Genomic DNA, 15837 nt, shown 5'->3' with positions numbered 1-15837 from the left:
GACAGTTCCCCCAGTGACTTCTCATCCGGGTCCCCTCTCGGCTGCAGGGACGCCGAGGAGCGGCACTGTTGGTGCCTGAGGAAGAGGACGATGAGGGCGGCTGCCTCGTCCCAGACAGGCTTGGGTTCCTGCAGTGAGTCCTCCGCACCCCAGCTCACCCCAGGGCGGGACTGGGGTCAGAAACCCCAACATGAGGCGGCACACCTGTCCCCGGGCCCCGACCTTGAGCCCAGCTGTGGTCACAGGCAGGCACTGGTCAGCATTTGGGGGCAGGAGTTGGACGTGGAGGCTGTTCCCACAGATGTCGGGGAGAGAGGCCCCGTGGCTGGAGGGTAGACTCAGGTGACCTGGAGGGATGGAGCCATCTCGGGCCATCTCTGGCATGACTCAGCAGCCCACCTGAGCACGGGGATAAGGGCTTCTGCCTCCATGTTGTGCCAGAACCTGGAGAATAAGCAGGAGCAGAGTGGTGGAGAGATGGCCAGGATCCGGGCTGACAGAGGAGGGGTGAGGTGGGGCACATGCACCTCAGGAGGCCAGGGCACGGGGGGAGGGTGGGAAGTGGGGGACCCTGAGGGGTGTGGGGGTCCCAGGTGCCTCGAGCCCCAGGTGCACACTCACAGCACTGAGCATCTCTCAGGCAGGCCACCCGGACTCGTCAGTTCCAGGGTGATGTCCTGGGCAGAGCTGATGTGGGGATATAGCTGCCTCAGCCCTGGGCAGTCTGGCCCTGCTCAGGACAGCCACCCCACAACCGCTGTGGGGGGGCTGCCACATACCCACGAAGGTGGACCTCTGACAGGCCTGGAGCCCCCCACTGGCAGCAAGGGCCCCTGCCTGGCCCTAGGCTCCCTGTGCTCATGGTCACCAGCCCCTCCCTCCCCATCTCAGTCCCCTGGGCTGAGAGGATGAAGCTGGTCCTTCCCTGGCCCACTAGGGAGGTCGCGGTGCCTGTTGTGGTCCTGTCCTCACCTCTCCGCCTCCCTTGCTTTCCAGTGAGCAGAAGCTGCCCCAAGACAGCACCCCGGGGGCAAAGGTAAGGACAAGTCCTTGGCCATGGGCCAGTCATCTGGAAGCAGAGCTGGGCAGAGGGGGCACGTGGGGCTCGGCAGTGGTGAGTGGGAGCGCCATAAGGTCCCGCGATGCGGTACTTATACGGCACCTGCTGACATCTTACCACACTCACCTGTCCCAGAAGTGAGCCGCAGCTCAGGGGTGTCTGCTGTCGGCCGCCCTGACTCATTGGCATGGTTGGGAGTGACCTGGCTGGAGCTCAGGGGCTCTCCTTGACGAAGGGGCAGCTCGGGTCAGAGGCCAGGCCACCGATGCTCCCCCAGACAGAAGATCTGGGGCTCACGGTCTGTGCCTTTTCTGGATCCTTCCATTTGAGCGCCCACAGAGCTCCTGAGCTGCATCCGAGGGCCCCTCTCAGAGCCCCAAGCTGGGCTCACGCCATCCTGTCTCGTTTTCCAGCGTAAACAGGAGGTAAGAAGGATCCAGAAGTGGATAAAGATGATCAAGAACCATAGTAAATACCGCGGCAGTGACAAGGTACCGTGGCGATGAGGGCCCCTCGGGAACACTGAGAGCTGAATTGGGGTTTGAGCAGTGCCCATTCCTGTGCCAGGCACCGCCTGCCTCTCAGATGCCCAGGGGCAACTGTCCAGTCCCTAGAGACACAGGTCATGGGCACACCTCCCCATACACACAGGACACTGTCCTGGTAGAAAATCTGAAGTCACTGCTGAAGACAATCCCGGATGCAGGGCAGGCGTGGTTCCAGGAGCCCTGTAGCGGCCACTCCGTACACGGCAGAGCCGGTGCCCCTGAGCCCTTGGCCCTCCAGTCACTGTGGGTCATAAGGCCCCCATCTGGGCAGATCCTCCCTCTGCCAATACACAGGGAGCCCCTGGCTTCTCCCTCTGCTGTCTCACCCTGCGCTGCCTCCACGAGTGGCCACGTTCAGCACTCACCAGAGCCTCCTCTTTCCTGTAGTTTCAGCGCAGAATCTACAAAGGCATCCCTGCCCAGGTGCGCGGGAAGGTGTGGGCCGTGATGCTGGAGGTGGACAAGAGGAAGGCCCAGAACCCGGGCAAATACGCGGTACGGCTCTGCACTCAGCCCAAGGGGGCCCGGCCTGCTCGGGCCTGCTCAGGAGCCTGAATCTCCGTGGAGGACCGTCCCTCACTGAGCCCTCGGGAGCCTCCTCCCCATCCCGCCTTCCTCTCCCTAGATCCTAGTCAGTGCCTCCTCCACGTCTCCTCAGACCCAGCTGGGACTGGACAGGTGTGTTTTGTGCCAGAGGCTTTAACCTGCTCTCTGCTGAGCTCACCTGGGCAGCTTGGCATACGGCCAGAAGAGAGGACTTGCTGGTCCCTGATGGGCGGGGGTCTCCCAGGATGAGATCACAATGGTGTGAGGTAGGGAGCCCCACAGGCTCTGTGCTAACATGGCCTGCCCGCAGCTGGCCGGCCCTCACCTAGGCCTGCCCACAGCTGGCCCTGCCTTCACATGGACTTGCAGCCCCTGGCATTGCCCTTGCCTGGAGAGGCCGCTCCAATGGTCAGACAGCTCTCAATGCTTCTGGGAAAGGAGGGAGTGAGGACTGGTGTGGGCAGAGGGCTGTCAGCTGCAGCTGGCTCTCATGGCCCCTGGCTGCCATCAGGGAGCAGGGCCCAGCTGTGTGGCCCACCCTGCCTCCCCCAAGTCTGCAGTCTGGGGCTGGCCCTGGGAGCTGGGCCTGGAGACAGTCATTGCCCAGGCTCAGCTCCAAGCCAAGGGCGGCTTGCAATGTCGAGATGGAGATGGGCCCCTCCAGCAGGGGGCAGCATGGAGCAGTGGTCAGGCTGTGGCTGACTCCTGGAGGGCAGGGCCTGAGATGTCAGTGAGAAGGCTCAGAAGCCTGGCTGGGGGCAGACCACGTCGTGCTGAGAGCTGAGGCAGGCAGGGGGAGTGCACAGGGACCTTTCAGAGCCCCTGTCTGCTGCTGACCGTCAGGGTTACGTGGGCACTGAGGCAAGTTAGGGAGCCCATGACCCTCCCTCAAGGCGGGACCCAGAAAGGAATGAGCGCTTGCAGGGAACTCCCTGTCAGCCAGAAGAGCTGACGTGGACTTGAGGTCCTTGTGTGGCAATGGGGCTTGTGCAGTTCTTGAGGCTGCCCCTCCCCCTCGTCCCTGCCCTGCAGGAGATGAAAGAGCTGGCCAGGCTGGGCGCCACTCACTTCCATCACATCGACTCCGCCATCGCATGGACTTTCAGAAACCACCTCATGTTCCGGGAACGTTACGGAATGAAGTGAGGCCTCTGGGCTGGGGAGGACCCACGGGTGGGAGGAGCAAGGGTCCTGGGGCACATGGGGTCCCTAGGGAAGATTGGGTGCAAGCCTAAAACAGTTCATTGAGCACAGAAAACAAACTTGCCTTTTCTATAGTACACAAACTTTCCCAAAGACACTGTGGAGAGAATGAAATGAAAAGAAACACCAGGGGAGACAATAGTAGCAATCTATCTAATAAAGGTGTTGTTTCCAGAATATTCAAGGAGCCCTTCAACTCAGTCACAAGGAAGCAGTGGGCAGCCCCCCAGTACCCCGGGAACACAGGCTCGGGGGGGACCCTTCATGAACGCACACACAATTCACCTCCTCAGCGCATGAACACACGCTTATTCCCTACACCACAAAGGGGCACCAGCGCACAGCTGTGGGAGGGGGGAACTAAAACCACTGAGGACGCCGGGTGCTGCTCCCTACAAGACTAAACGTGCATGGGAGGCTGACTCTCCACAGCTTGGACCCACGGGACTGCACTCCCACAGTGGGACGCTCACCTGTGCCCTGAACACCCACCTGGGAAATGAAAGTGCACGTGACTGCGCCCTGGGATGTGTGCGTGTCCCTGCAGGCGGCGCTCACCCACACGGTGGACAACACGCAGGTGCCCTGACGACGTCACTGCACATGAGCAGAGTGTCACGGGCCCTGCGTGTGGCTGTCAGGCTCTGTTAGGCAGAGCTGCACTGAGAGCCTCGGCAGCACAAGACACACGGCCTCTGTCCTCTCTCTTCCAGCCAACAGGCCTTATTCCACATACTGATGGCCTATTCCGTCTACAATCCTGTGAGTATTCTGGGATCATAGCGCAGGTGCTATCCCGGCAGTCCCTGCAGGGCACCCCTGGTCACAAAGATCCCAGCCTGGGTTGAGGGGGCCTCGCTCATCCACAGCTCTGAGGAAGAGTGGTGGAGGCCAGGCTCTGAGCCTCCTTGGACCCAACCTCAAGTTCTGGGAGGAGAAAGGCAGCCTTCTCCTGGGCTGGTCTCCAGACCCCAGGAGCTTGGCCATGTTGGGATGCCCCTCCCAGGACTAGCATTCCACGCAGTGGGGCGGGGGGCGAAGGCAGGGCAGATCAGGTGTACGACTTTGCTCTGGGTCCCACTGATGCCATTACACCCACCAGCCCTGTGGTTGGACCCATGGGCCTGAATCCCACTCTGTACAGCGCCACTGCCACAACCACCCACTCAGACTTTCCCATGAGTGGAGCAGGCGCAGGGCTCCATGGGTGACCCAGCAAGGCCTGGACATCCCCACCCCCCTGACCTGCCACTGGCCAACCCTGCCTGGTGCCCTGGTTCCCAGGGGGGCCTGGCATTCAGGAAGCCCAGGCCTGCACCCATGCCAGAGGCACACCTCCTGTTCCGGTCCTGGTAGCACTTCCTGGCTTACTTCTTCCTCATGTGAGAAAGGGCCACCGGCTCACCTGCAGAGCTCAGGGGTCCAGAAGCTTCCATGGACATGGATCTGGATTCCCACAGCAACCTGGCCCATGCTGACATCTTGGGGGTAACAGGTGTCCATACTTGAGCTCTCCCCCTGTGCTGCCTAAGCTCAGGCCCTGCAGGATTCCCTCCAGGAACTTGGAGAACTTCTCTGGGCTCCAATTCTTGGGCAGCTGACACCAAGTGGCAGGATTCAGGCACAGGGGCTCCCTGTGCCTAAATCTTCCTGGACCCTTCAGTGGGTGACCCTGATCTGCCTGAGAGGTGGGCCATCCTAGGATATCATTCTTGCCAGGGGAGGTCTCCTAAAGGTATTCTGGGATCTTGCAGGAGGTGGGCTACAGCCAGGGTCTGAGCCATGTGGTGGCGCTGTTGCTCATGTATATGCCCGAGGAGGACGCTTTCTGGGCCCTGGTGCAGCTCATGGAAAGCAGGAAGCACGCGATGCACGGTAGGTGGATGGCGTGTGGGGCCCAGTGCATGCAAGACCGTGCACGGCCCTCACTGGCTCCTGAATGTGCGGGACAGTGTCACAGTGTGTGTGGGGGGGGGGGCTCCCTAGAAGCCAGGACTGGCAGAGGCCTCCCAGACTGAGCCAGCCGCCTTCTTTCACCACCACCCAAAGGCCCTGCAGCTTGGCCATGGCCATCCTGGGTGTGGGAACCTTCAGAACAAGGGGTCCTGTCCTTGTCCAGTGACTCAGGTCGATTCTGGCTCTTCTGCCTCACACATGTCTACGCAGACTGTCAAGCACAGAGCCACACCCAGGGAACTTGTGGAAGGCAGTATCCCCTGTACGGTCACCCCTCCTCACTCCTGAGTCTTGGAATGGTCAGGAGTCACCCAGTCTGACTGCAACCACCCCAGCGGGCTCCAGGGGGCAGCCTGGCCTGAGCTGCACACAGTCACCCACCTGCACCCACCTCCCAAGCAGATCCTCTGCCCTGGCCAGGTTCATCCCCACCTGCCCCTGGTCCAGCCTCCCCTGACCCTCAGTGCTCAGAAGCACCCCACCCAGGCCTGGGGCTCTCCAGCCTTCCTAGGAGGAGGCTCTCACGTGGGGGTGTGGCTGATTCTACTCAGGTTTCTACAAACCAAACACCCCCAAACTGGAGCGATTCCAGCAACACCTGGGGCTCATTGTGCATCGCGTGCTCCCCTCCCTGGAGAAACACCTGGTAAGTTAAGCCTCTCCTTTCTCCTCTTGAGGGCTCTGGGCTCATGGGACTGCTTCCTGAGCCAGGGGAGGCCACGTCCTCACCAAAACTTTCCTTGGTTATGGGGGTCCGCGGCAGCTTGGGTGTTGGTTTGTTTTGCAGCACTTGGTCCCCCAGAGTTGGCGTAGATTGAAGGGAGATGCTGTCCCCAGAGCAGAGTGGAAGGAGGGACCTGTGTCCCTTCAGGAACCTGCATGGCTGGGAGGGGGGATGCCCCTGCTGCTGGGCTTCCTGCACCCAGGGGCTCTGCCCCAGGGCTCAGATTAGAGGGAGTCAGGCCTGGGCCCTGGGCCCTGAGCCCCCTCTGCCTCTTCTTAGGACAAGGAGAGTGTGTGCCTGGAGGACTCCACCGCCCACTGGTACATCCAGTGCTTCCTGGATGGGGTAAGTGCCCCGGGGACCCCTTGCCCAGGGAAGTTCCTGCCCCAGTGCCTGGTTCTCTGGTGCTGGTGGCCTGTGATTCTGAGCTCCCCCAGCACCAGAAGACACAGGAGGGAGCCTGCTGTGCAGAGCAGGTAGGCCCTGCCCTGCCCTGCTAAGGGTGGTCCAAGCTGAGGCTGAGCCTCAGAGCCAGCAAGGTGGGGACAGGTTCCACCAGGACCCATCCTGAGAGCCTGGCAAAGGCCAGAGCCCTACAGTGAGAGGCAGGAGATCCATAGACCCCCCGTGGCAGAGGCTGGTGGCAGCACAGCCCAAGGGCTGAGCCCTCCCCCAGGTCCCTGGGGTGTCTGGCATCTCCAGTGTGGCTTCCAAAGTGTGCAGACCCCCAGGGTCCAGGACAGGACATGGTCATCCTCTGTGGGTCTGGTTCGCTGAGTGGGCAGGGATGTGGCCATGAGGCATGGCCTCCCCTCCCCTCCCAGGAGGAGCTCTGGCCTTCTTGTGTCATCAGCCTCCTGGAGTCTCCCTCTGTCCTAGGGTAGTGACACTGCACACCCACCCCTGTGGGCCCTGCTGAGGCCCTGACGGGCGGGTCCTCCAATGCCTCTGTCCCCAGGTGCCGTTCCCCCTGGCTCTGAGAATATGGGATATATACATCCTGGAGGGCGAGCACGTGCTCCCAGCCATGGCATACACGGCCCTCAAGATCCATCAAAGTGAGTCCTCAGGGCCCACAGAGGCCTGGGTGCTGGGACGGAGGAGCTGGGGGTCCCCTGCCTGTCCCTCGTGAGTAGGGCTTGAGGGAGGGATGAGGGGGTTTGGGAGGCCTGGGTTCCCTTCAGGAGGGCACTGAGAATCCCCCTGTTGCATCCCCAATCCCAGGCCCCCACAGACCACAAGGAGAAGTGGCCAGGGTCATCGCACTGGAAATTGGCCCCTGAGCAGTCCCTCCAGGGCTTGGCTTGACACCCAAGGGTGTCCAAGGGTGTCTGCAGCCCATGTCTGGTGCTGGGACAGGGCTTGGAGCAGCCATGGTGGCTGCGCCATCCCTAGGGCCCCTCCCAGCCTGACACCCACCCCCATGTCTAGAGCGCCTGCTGAAGATGCCCCGGGACCACCTCCGGGAGTTCCTGCAGGTGACCCTGAAGCAGGCCTGGTCTCTGAGCGAGGACGCGGTCATCAGGCAGCTGCGGGCCTCCATGCGTGAGCTGGGGAAGCTCCAGTGCCTCCTGCCTCCCGAAGGTGAGTCCAGCACACGGCCCCGTCCCATGGTCCCTTGGGGGAGTCAGTAGTGGGAGTGCCAGGCCCTGACATCCCCGCCCAGGGCCTCACCTCTTCCTGGTCCTCCTTGTCCTCCGCGGGCTCAGCAGTTCTGCTTTCTGAAGCTCTGACAGCATGGCCTGGCAGGGCCTCGGGCAGCTTCCCAGAATCCTCCTGTGGGTGCCGGCTCTCCCCCCACCACTCTGGGGCCGGGCCGTGGAGCTGTCCTCAGGACATTTGTGGCTCTGGCTCCTGGGCTGACCCCCACTCTGGAGTGGATTGGAGGCCCCGCCTTGAGCTACCCTGCCCAGGTCTGGAGCAGGTGTCCTGGCTCAGTGTCCCCAGGAGCCTGGAGCACAGCTGGACCCCCAATCCAGCAAGATGAGAAGCAGCCCTGCCTGCCCAGGGGGCTTCTCCCCAACTGACCCCACACAGGCTCCTGGCCCGATGACCACAGCTGTCTGCACACAGGACCCTCCTAGGACAGGGGTGGGCGGGGCTCCCACCTGCATGTGGGTAGGGCTAGAGGGAGGTGGGGCTGTGGGAGACCCTGTGCAGTGAAGGGGAAACCAGCTGGCACTGGATCCCCTTCAGCCATCTGAGAACCCCTGGAAGGCCCAGGTGCCCTGAGCCCAGTTGTGGGGGCCGAGTGCACACCTGCGAGCAGGGCTGGGCACAGAGGCAGGCGCTGGGGGCCCCCATGGCAGAACTCAAGAGTGTGGGCTCTGCAGCCCTAGCCTCGGGCCAACAGAAGTCAGCAGGACCCGGAGCATCGCTGGCCTCTGGGCTCCGGTGGGGAGGGGTCCCCGTGCTCATCCCCTGCTGCTGCTGCCATCGTGGACCTGAGCGCCTGGGTCCCCATGCAGAGCAGAGATGGGCTTGTCCCAGCTCTAGAGGCTCTAAGTGGGGGCCCAGGTGCAGGCTGTCCAGGCGCTGGGGAGACCCCACTGCGCCTCCAGATGCTGCCTCCCTGGGTGCTCCTGGGACAGTAGCGGTGACAGCCCAGGCTCACCAGGAAAGAGACAGTGGCCCAGGGGCAGAGGACACAGGGCACCCCTGCCACCTCTTTAGAAACTGCATTCCCTGTTCCCAAGGGCCTGAACCGGACTCCATGTCTGCCCCACAGCCCCAGCTCTCACCCCATCATCTTAGGCTCAGTTCCTTTCCAGCCATGTAGGAGGGACTCAGATGCGGGAAATTCAGCCAATGCGCTGTTAGGGCGCAGGAGGTCAGGTGGGGTAGGTGACGGGGTCCTGAGTTAGTGCTTTAGTCCCCAGAGATGAGAGTGAGGCGGGGAGTTCAGGGCCATCCACCCTGTGGGGCTGTGCAGGAGGAGCCGGTGGTGTCCCAGGGCTCCCCTTGCCCGGGCTGCACACACCCTCCCCTCTGGGGCCAGCAGCCTGGAAGAGTCCTCAGCGTCACACGTGGTGCTGGGGACCCCAGGATGAGGTCGGGGCAGGCACCCTGCAGGCCAGACGGGGGCTGTGGAGAAGCAAACCGCGTCTCTTCTTCTTCCAGCCAAGGCCATCGAACAGTGCAGCAGGCCCCTGGGGCAGGCACGCGTCCCCCAGATGCACGTTCCTGCCCCCACTGCTCCGAAGGCCAAAATCACCATTCAGGACACAGTGGCAGTGTGGGAGCAGACCAGGGGTCCCGCTACCCGTGCAGTGATGATCCGTCCTCCAGAAAGCTTTGGCCTCCGCATCACCAAGAGGGAAGGCATGGAGGAGGAGGAGAGCTGGGAAGGCAGCCCAGAGCCCCTCGGCCTGGGCTCCCCTGTGGGGACCACAGAGTCTCCAGGTTCTGCCAGCCCCACGGAGTCTCCAAAGTGCTCGAGGTGGGGAGGCCTGTGCCAGTGCGCCAGTCTCCCTAACCTGAGCGGGCCAGAGCACAGGGAGGACGACTCCTCCGACGCTGGCAGCCGGGAGGGCCTGTGGATGTGGGCTCCTCCACAGGCCTCAGAGCCCCCAGAACCAGGGCCCATGCAGGCCGTCCCCGCCTGGGGGCCACGGCTGAAGACTTCCCCCTACTGGCATGGCAGCCCCACGCACTCTGGGGACAGTCACGGGCTGGAGCCGGCCAGAGCCAGCCCTGGGCTGGGAGACCAGGCCCGCGTGCCCTCCCTGGCCAGAGGCCTCCTTACCTCTTCCTCCACGGGGCACATGGATGATGGGTGCCTCCTAGAAGAGAGGCCGAGTCCAGCATCTGTCCTGCCCAGGCTGGGCAGCAGCCTTCCGTGTGTCTTCACGGCATCCTATGCACTTGGTTGAGCCCCCACCGCCCAGGCTCTTCCTGGGGCCAGGACACCCTGACACTGGAAGACAACAGCCATGCCAGGAGCCACTGTACTCTCCTCCCCGCCCCCTCCCCCACCGCCACCCTCAGGTGGTGCTGAGTCTGTATTAAATTGTTCCATGGAAAGGAGTTTGCTCCAGTTTGTGACCCCGGCGCCCAGCGGCAGCAAGCTTCCCCGTGTTCCTGGAGAGTGTGGGCAGCTCCACAGCCCCCAGCCCCAGGCAGAGACCCACTCAGGACCCTGCAGGCAATGCCTGAGATTCAGCTGTGCCCTGTGGGGACTGGGTCAGGGTGGGAGAGCAGCAGCCGTGAGTGCCCATGACCTCTGGGACAGATCAGCACAATAGGAACAGCCGTGGTTGGAGGGCCTGTGTCACCTCTGTGCTCTCCCCTAGACCTGGGCGGCCGTGGCTGCAGCATCCCTGGCTTGACCCCACATGTCTCTCACAGGTATGGGATACCTGTGTCACACTGTATGTTCCAGGACCTCAGGGAGGAGTTAAATTCCTGTGGTGTATACGCTGGCCCGTTATCAGGCTTTATTGTCCAGGGGACACCGAGGACCAGCAGGGCTGACTTAACGGCCTTTATCACATTTCTAGCCTTTTCTCCGGATTGGGCTGCTGCAAATACAGCCTTTGAATAAGTATCTCCCACCACTTGGACAAACTTAAGTTGACCCAAGGAGTTCATGTGGGTGACGTCCACTTGCCAGAGCTTCTTAGGAGCAAGGCCTCGCGGGTTCACTCCTGCTTGTAGCAGTGGGCCTGACGGGGCGAGGGGGCACAATTCTTGCAAGAGTGCACTAGGTGTTTGCATTGGCTCATTGTTAGCTCCGGGAAAAGTGATTTTGTGTTGCTTTCTGCCATATGAAGTTTTTGGTGTAGAATAGGGGCTTGTTCTAGGTGTCTGATGGAAGCCAAGTTGCAGGAGATAAGATGATCGACCTTTTCATTGCCTTGGGAAACTCACATATCAAGCAGCAAGTATGACCTGCAAACCAGCGTAAGCACAGCAATGGAGTTTGTTTTCTGAACTTGAGCCTTGAACCCCCTGGGTGGTTTAAAGGGCCCTGTGCCTCCATCAGCACCAGCAGGTGGTATCGGGAGAGAGGCATCTCCCCAGACTGAGTTGTCCCGAGCCCTTCCAGCCCCTGAGGCTGCAGCCCTACAGGCCCACACGCCGGGTCACCAAGGGGCGGTGCTGCTCTGCCTAGACCCTCCAGAGAGCTCCCCCAGCCTCCGATGCAGGAGCACAGTGTGTTGGCTCCAACAAGACGAGGGTGTCCATGGAAACGCTAGCAGAAGCGAGCCCAAGACAGCTGCTTGTGCTCTTATCTGGAACCCGGTGAGCAGCAAGACGAGTAACTTAATATCGGGTTATAGCCATGAATAAAACCCCACATGTGAGTGCATCCTCGTACAGATAACTGCATAAGCAGACGGATGGAGAAGAGACAAATACTCCTGAGGGAGACCGCAAGTAGTCAATGGCTGACTCTGCTCCAGCAGGGGGAGCTACTGCCCCTTCCTGGCAGATGTGGGCAGTCCTCTGGTGATAACCCGTGGTCAGTCACAGCTGTCATGCACCTGGATGCCAGGTGACAAGAAGGGACCTGATTTCTTTGGTTTTCTTTCCAAACTCCCCAACCTTAGTCCAAACTCCAAAGAGAGCACAGTGTAGGGGACATTCGTCATCCCCGGGCAGGCCTCCCCTAGAGTGGCAAGGTCAGAAAACCCAGGACAGGCTGAGAAAGCTCCCAGCCCCGAGGACAGGTGGACAACGGGCAGCTGGCACTCAGCTATGAGTGCTTCTTTGCCAAAAGCAGTTGCCGGATGTGAATCCTGTTTGGCACAGGGTTCTCCCTGGGCTCGAAATAGTTGTGTGTCTTTTCTGCTCTGATGCCCAGCAAACCGTATTCTGTCATTGTTGGTGATAGAGTGCCTCCAGCCAAAAGAAAACAAAAGTGCTTAATCTTGAATTCATTTGGAAGGCAGAGTCACAGAGAGGCAGAGAGAGAGAGAGAGGGAGAGAGAGAGAGAGAGAGAGAGAGAGAGAGAAGAATTTCAGTCCGTTGGTTCACTCCCCAAATGGCTGCAATGGCAGCTGGGCCTCCTCTGGGTCTCCCATTTGGGTGCAGGGGCCCAAGCACTTGGGTCATCTTCCACTGCTTTCCCAGGCCATTAGCAGAGAGCTGGATGGGAAGTGGAGCAGCCGGGACTGGAACTGGAGCCCACATGGGATACCGGCACAGCAGGCAGCAGCTTTACCCGTTAAGCCACAACATGGACCCTAATTTTGACATATTGTGACATGTAAAACCTGCACTTTTAAAAATGAATGTGAGGGGCTGGCTTGTGGCTCAGTGGGTTTAAAGCCCTGGCCTGCGGTGCTGGCATCCCATATGGATGTGGGCCAAGTCTAGCTGTTCCACTTCCAATCCAGCTCCCTGTCATGGCCTGGGAAAGCAGTAGAAGATGGCCCAAATCCTTGGGCCTCTGCACCTGCGTGGGGGACCCAGAAGAAGCTCTTGGCTTCTGGCTTCTAATCAGCACAGCTCCGGCCATTTTGGTCATTTGGGGAGTGAATCAGCAAATGGAAGACATTTCTCTCTCTCTCGTTCTCTATCTCTCTAACTCTGTCTTTCAAATAAATAAAATAAGTCTTTTTTTAAAAAAATTAATGTGAGGCAATATCTACACATTCACAAAAGACCTTCAAAAATTTAATAGAAGCTGCATTTTACGAAAAAGTCATATGTGACTTTCAAAATTTTTGCACTGAAATAAGCTTACTGTTTTTTTTTTTTAAGATTTATTTATTTGAAAGTCAGAATTACACACAGAGAGGAGAGGCAGAGAGAGAGAGAGAGAGAGAGAGAGAGAGAGAGACAGAGACAGAGGTCTTCGATCTGCTAGTTCACTCCTCAACTGGCCCCCATAGCCACAGCTGTGCCGATCCGAAGCCAGGAGCCAGGAGCTTCTTCCTGGTCTCCCACGCAGGTGCAGGGCCCCAAGGACTTGGGCTATCTTCTACTGCCTTCCCAGGCTATAGCAGAGAGCTGGATGGGAAATGGAGCAGCCGGGACTCAAGCTGGCTCCCATATGGGATGCCAGCACTGCAGGCAGAGGCTTTAACTCACTATGCCACAGCCACAGCACCGGCCCCAGCTTACTGTGTTTAAAAAGGAATTATTGGGGCTGGCACAGTGGCCCAGGGGGTTAACGCCCTGGCCTGAGGCACTGGTGTCCCATATGGGCACCGGTTCTAGTCCCAGCTGCTCCTCTTATGATCCAGCTCTCTGCTATGGCCTGGGAAAGCAGTAGAAGATGGCCCAAGTCCTTGGGCCCCTGCACCCATGTGGAAGGCACAGAAGAAGCTCCTGGTTCCTTGCTTCAGATCGGCTCAGTTCTGCCTGTTGCGGCCATCTGGGGAGTGATTCAGTGGATGGAAGACCGACCTCTCTCTCTCTCTCACTGTCCACTCTGCCTGTCAAAGAAAAAAAATAGAGTAATTACCTAGACTTACTTCCTATAATTAATTGACTTTGACACGTATCATCAGGACTTCTACCATGCACTGCGAATTCAAAATATTTGATTCTGATTAATTTTTAGAAGTCTATAGTATTTCTTTTTTTGTTTGTTTTTTCATCTATAGTATTTTGAGCAGGAGAATCTTCAGAGCCCATGATCCAGAGAATTCTTTCTGCGACTATCACATATTGGTTTTTTTGTTTTGCTTTTTAAATATTTATTTATTTATTTATTTGAAAGGCGGAGTTACAGAGAGGCAGAGATAGAAAGAGAGAGAGAGAGAGAGTCTGGAAAATTACTCTATTTTTTTTTCTTTGACAGGCAGAGTGGACAGTGAGACTGAGAGAGAAAGAGAGAGAGAGAGAGAGAGAGAGAGAGAGAAAGGTCTTCCTTTGCTGTTGGTTCACCCTCCAATGGCCACTGTGGCTGGCGCACCACGCTGATCCGAAGGCAGGAGCCAGGTGCTTCTCCTGGTCTCCCGTGGGGTGCAGGGCCCAAGGACTTGGGCCATCCTCCACTGCACTCCCAGGCGAAGCAGAGAGCTGGCCTGGAAGAGGGGCAACCGGGACAGAATCCGGTGCCCCGACCGGGACTAGAACCCGGTGTGCCAGCGCCGCAATTGGAGGATTAGCCTAGTGAGCCGCGGCGCCAGCCTGGATAATTACTCTAGATAAAGACACTGTAGGGGCTGGCACTGTGGCGTATTGAGTAAAGCCGCTGCCTGCAGTGCCGGCCTCCCATACAGGCACTGGTTCTAATCCAGCTCCTCTCTCTTTTTTTTTTTTTTTTTAAAGATTTATTTATTTATTTGAAAGAGTTATATAGAAAGATAAGGAGAGAGAGAGAGAGAAAGAGAGAGAGGTCTTCCATCTGCTGGTTTACTCCCCAACTGGCCGCAACAGAGTGAGCTATTCAAATCCGAAGCCAGGAGATAGGAGCTTCCTCCGGGTTTCCCACATGGAAACATGCAGAGAGCTGGATTGGAAGTGGAGCAGCCGGGACTGGAACCAGCACCTCTGCTGTAGCCTGGGAAAGCAGAAGATGGCCCAAGCCCTTGAGCCCCTGCACCCGCATGGGAGACTGGTAAGAAGCTCTTGGCTCCTGGCTTCAGATCGGCACAGCTCTGGCTGTTACAGCCAACTGGGGAGTGAACCAGCGGATGGAAGACCTCTCTCTCCCTGCCTCTGCTTCTTCTATGTGTAACTCCGACTCTCAAATAAATAAAAAAATCTTTTTTAAAAAAGACATTGCAAATGTTAAAAATTAAAATTTAACCTGTTTTGTTAAAAACAACCTTTTAAAGATAAAAATAACGTGGTTGTAGTTCAATTATTCCAGACTATATTATCACATATGGGGTAGTGATAGAAAGAATAGGAAAAAACATGAGAGGACAGAGTAAATACCTGAGATAATAGAGAAATATCTGTTCAAGTGCTTTTCAGTGCAAGAGTAGCTGGTAGAATTAAAGACAGCGTGTGATTTTTCAAATCAGTCAGAAACAAGAGTATAACTCCTCATGCAAAAGGGAGAGCACTGAAAATAGCAATGAAACGTAAGCCAAAAGCTTAGAGGAAAGTGACTGAAATTAGAACACACCAACCACAACCACAAAAAATGGGTTAAATTTATTATAAGAATCTCAGAGTAAATGTTTTTTCAGTTTTTTTTTTTTTTTTGACAGGCAGAGTGGACAGTGAGAGAGAGAGAGAGAGAGAGAGAGAGAAAGGTCTTCCTTTGCCGTTGGTTCACCCTCCAGTGACTGCTGTGGCTGGCGCACCACGCTGATCCAATGGCAGGAGCCAGGTAATTGTCCTGGTCTCCCATGGGGTGCAGGGCCCAAGCACCTGGGCCATCCTATACTGCACTCCCTGGCCACAGCAGAGAGCTGGCCTGGCAGAGGGGCAACCGGGACAGAATCCGGTGCCCCGACAGGGACTAGAACCCGGTGTGCTGGCGCCGCAAGGCGGAGGAATAGCCTAGTGAGCCAGGATGCCGGCCTGAACTCAGGTATTCTTATATAGGACGTGGCTCCAGCGGCTTAACCACTGCACCAAGGGCCTGCCCGCAGTGTGTTTCTTAAGCTTTAGGTGTCTTAGCATCAGGAAAGGAGTGGCAAGTCCAGACCCAAAATGCGAAGACATCGTAATCAGTCATTGCTTTCTTTTTCCACTTAACGTGGCCAACTCTTCCCTGGGCTCTTCTGGGGGTTCCTACAGACCACAGAGCCTGAACCCCAGCTGCTCTGCTCCAAAGTGGCCCAGACACCCAATGGGGACGATATGGCAGCACCATACTACATCTTCCTTTTTTCCACAACCTTGTTCTCTTTCTACCTGTTTATGTTGTAAAGTTTTAGAATTTTTC

General features: G+C 58.1%; 1 protein-coding gene across 5 annotated transcripts in view; it reads left to right on the top strand.

Moving 5' to 3' along the window:
- The window catches only part of LOC138846704 (putative ATP-dependent RNA helicase TDRD12), a 55264-nt gene extending 44709 nt beyond the window's left edge, over nucleotides 1-10555 (top strand). For 2 of the 5 annotated variants that reach the window (XR_011384244.1, XR_011384245.1), the window contains exons 6-8: nucleotides 48-5232; nucleotides 5865-6382; nucleotides 6996-10555. The gene's annotated coding sequence lies outside the window, so the exon portion shown is untranslated. The remainder of the gene's footprint in view (nucleotides 1-47; nucleotides 5233-5864; nucleotides 6383-6995) is intronic. The other 3 variants (XR_011384242.1, XR_011384243.1, XM_070063233.1) reach the window with 3 other exon arrangements.
- Nucleotides 10556-15837: the final 5282 nt, after the last annotated feature.

This window comes from Oryctolagus cuniculus, chromosome 18 (assembly GCF_964237555.1).
Source record: "Oryctolagus cuniculus chromosome 18, mOryCun1.1, whole genome shotgun sequence".
In the NCBI taxonomy this organism is placed as follows: Eukaryota; Metazoa; Chordata; class Mammalia; order Lagomorpha; family Leporidae; genus Oryctolagus; species Oryctolagus cuniculus.
The sequence above is the reverse complement of the archived record's forward strand: the minus strand, read 5'-3'. Positions and strand labels throughout refer to the sequence as shown.